Source organism: Nymphaea colorata, unplaced genomic scaffold, assembly GCF_008831285.2.
Source record: "Nymphaea colorata isolate Beijing-Zhang1983 unplaced genomic scaffold, ASM883128v2 scaffold0466, whole genome shotgun sequence".
NCBI lineage: Eukaryota > Viridiplantae > Streptophyta > Magnoliopsida > Nymphaeales > Nymphaeaceae > Nymphaea > Nymphaea colorata.
The window spans coordinates 12,501-15,534 of record NW_022204972.1 but is presented as its reverse complement, the minus strand read 5'-3'; the positions used below and the strand labels follow the sequence as shown (position 1 = coordinate 15,534).

At 38.7% G+C, this 3,034-nt stretch overlaps 1 non-coding gene across 1 annotated transcript; it reads left to right on the top strand.

Annotated features, from left to right (window-relative positions):
* Positions 1-1,908: 1,908 nt before the first annotated feature.
* Positions 1,909-1,982, top strand: TRNAM-CAU (transfer RNA methionine (anticodon CAU)). Its single transcript has one exon. It is a non-coding gene; the product is annotated as a tRNA-Met (tRNA).
* Positions 1,983-3,034: the final 1,052 nt, after the last annotated feature.

The window sequence follows — 3,034 nt, the reverse complement described above, 5'->3', positions numbered from 1 at the left end:
TGGTGCAACGTGTATCTCCCTTTGTTCCGGTCATGGAATAGATGGAATAAATCACAAAATGGGTTTTTGTTCAAGAATGAGATCTTATTAGAACTGTCCATATCCGGTTCATCCTTCGGAACCATATCACATCCCCGATCTGATGAAATAGGATGAATTGAGACGGTATTTTGTAAATACGTAATTATCTTGAATATATCAACCATTTCTTTCTTTTCCGATCGCCTGGAAGGGACAAAAGAAAAAACATCTTGTTGTTTCTTCAACAATTTCTGATCTCTAGTGAACCTCTCAGTAGCATTCGAAACCAGATGAAGTTCTGACCATCTGTCGGAGAAAAAAGAACGAATTGATCTTGTAGGATTCCCAAGAAATTCTTCGATTTTTTCCGGAAACAGATGATTATTCATCTGCTTTTCACGTTCCGTGAATAGCCGGGACATTGAGGAATATCCAGAAGGGTATTTCGGGAATCGATCTGATTCTATCTCTGTTCGTTCCGTTTGAAGAGAGGAAGGATCCCAAAGAATCAATCTTTCTTTTAGTTGCTGAATCTCTGTTTGATTGATCAATGTGTGATATTCCGAATCCTCATTCCTAATGGAATCGAAATGATCTCTGGATTGATCAGAAGATCCTTTCAATTGGCTAGAATCCGTTACTTGAACGAAAATAGATCTTGTGGAATCATATTGAATATTTGACGATACATTCCGTACCTTGCTAAAAACCGATCCTTGTTTACCAACCACATATTGTCTAACCAAATCAAATTCTCTCTCGATACGTTCCTCAAAAAATCCGATTCGTGCTGATTCTTCCCCAACTAACGAAGAGATCTTGGTGGAATTGCCACATATGAAATTGAGCACAATTTTGCAAAGAAATATCCCACTTGTTTCTCGAGAAGAGATGGGAAACATGCTCAATATCATTTGATGGAATAGTTGCCTCAGCTCCTTGTTGTTTGAGGAAACCCTCCACTTCAATTGGTCTTTTTTCACGAAAAGCAGACATGAGATAACAAATCAAGTGTTTCGCTAAGATTTCGAATAGCTGTCCCGAATTCAAATTGATTATGTTTCGCTTCTTCCTCGGAGAAACACGATCAAACAATTCCCAACCATGGTCCTTGCGGATCGGATCATCCATATAGGATACAAAAAGAAACTCCAGATATTTGATATCTTTCTCTTTGAATGAGATCTCAATTCCAGCTACTGTTTCATTAGATATCTTACAACTAGAATCCCTCTTTTTTCCGATCCAGTTCCTCCACCACCGCGAACCCCAGTTAGATTCAGGCATGATACACTTTTTAGTTATTGGGAGGACCCAAGTACTCTCTTTCGGATCCATGAAACAACTCTCAGAGATCTTTTTCCCTTTTGGAAGATACAGGAGCGAAACAATCAACCTATTGATATTGGGAGACCAAAAAGATTCTTCCAATGTATCATTTCTGGGTCCAATGGAATTCATAGGTATAGGAAGAAGCCCCATCAAATAGAGATTTTTTCTTTCGACCATATTTCGATTGTTAATACGATATATAAGGACCGCTACTACAAGCAGTACTACACCTTTGATCGTGAAAGTGAAATATCGATTGCTTGTTGAACCCTGTGAATCACGTGAAAGCAGGACACTCCAAGTTTGGGGGCCAAGGAGTTTCACAAAACGTTCTTGGTGGAAAAAAATGTGAGTGAAAGACACCACTGAATCGAATTTGGTCCATGAATCTAAGAAATAGCGAGAATTCTTGATCTCTCTCAATATCTCTCTCAATTCCAAAATACAGGATTTGAATTGATGCCGTTTCATTGATTTCTCCTAAACGAAAGATTATATTTCAATTGAAATCCACTTACACAAAGACAGCCCCCGTTGATGACGAGTCTCCGCGAAGCATCCATGGCTGAATGGTTAAAGCGCCCAACTCATAATTGGCAAATTCGTAGGTTCAATTCCTGCTGGATGCACGCGAATTGGAACGTTCAATAATAGAATTGGCTCCGTATCAACGGAATCTCATCATCCATAGATAACTAATTGGTATATTCATACTATAAGAATAAGATAGAAACGGTAGAAACGGTAAGAATTCTAATTCTTATAGATACTGGAACTCATAGGGAAGAAAATGGATTTATGGATGGAATCAAATATGCAGTATTTACAGAAAAAAGTATTCGGTTATTGGGGAACAATCAATATACTTCTAATGTCGAATCAGGATCAACTAGGACAGAAATAAAGCATTGGATCGAACTCTTCTTTGGTGTCAAGGTAGTAGCTATGAATAGCCATCGACTCCCGGGAAAGGGTAGAAGAATGGGACCTATTATGCGACATACAATGCATTACAGACGTATGATCATTACGCTTCAACCGGGTTATTCTATTCCACCTCTTATAGAGAAAAGAACTTAAATAAAAAAAATAAATACTTAATAACATGGCCATACATTTATACAAAACTTCTACCCCTAGCACACGCAAAGGAGCCGTAGACAGTCAAGCGAAATCCAATCCACGAACAAATTTGATCTATGGACAGCATCGTTGTGGTAAAGGTCGTAATGCCAGAGGAATCATTACCGCAAGGCATAGAGGGGGAGGTCATAAGCGTCTATACCGTAAAATCGATTTTCGACGGAATGCAAAAGACATATCTGGTAGAATCGTAACCATAGAATACGACCCTAATCGAAATGCATACATTTGTCTCATACACTATGGGGATGGTGAGAAGAGATATATTTTACATCCCAGAGGGGCTATAATTGGAGATACCATTGTTTCTGGTACAGAAGTTCCTATATCAATGGGAAATGCCCTACCTTTGAGTGCGGTTTGAACTATTGATTTACGTAATTGGAAGTAACCAATTAGGTTTACGACAAAACCTAGAAATCGATCACTGATCCAATTTGAGTACCTCTACGGGATAGACCTCAACAGAAAACTGAAGAGTAACGGCAGCAGGTGATTGAGTTCAGTGGTTCCTCATATAAAATTATTGACTCTAGAG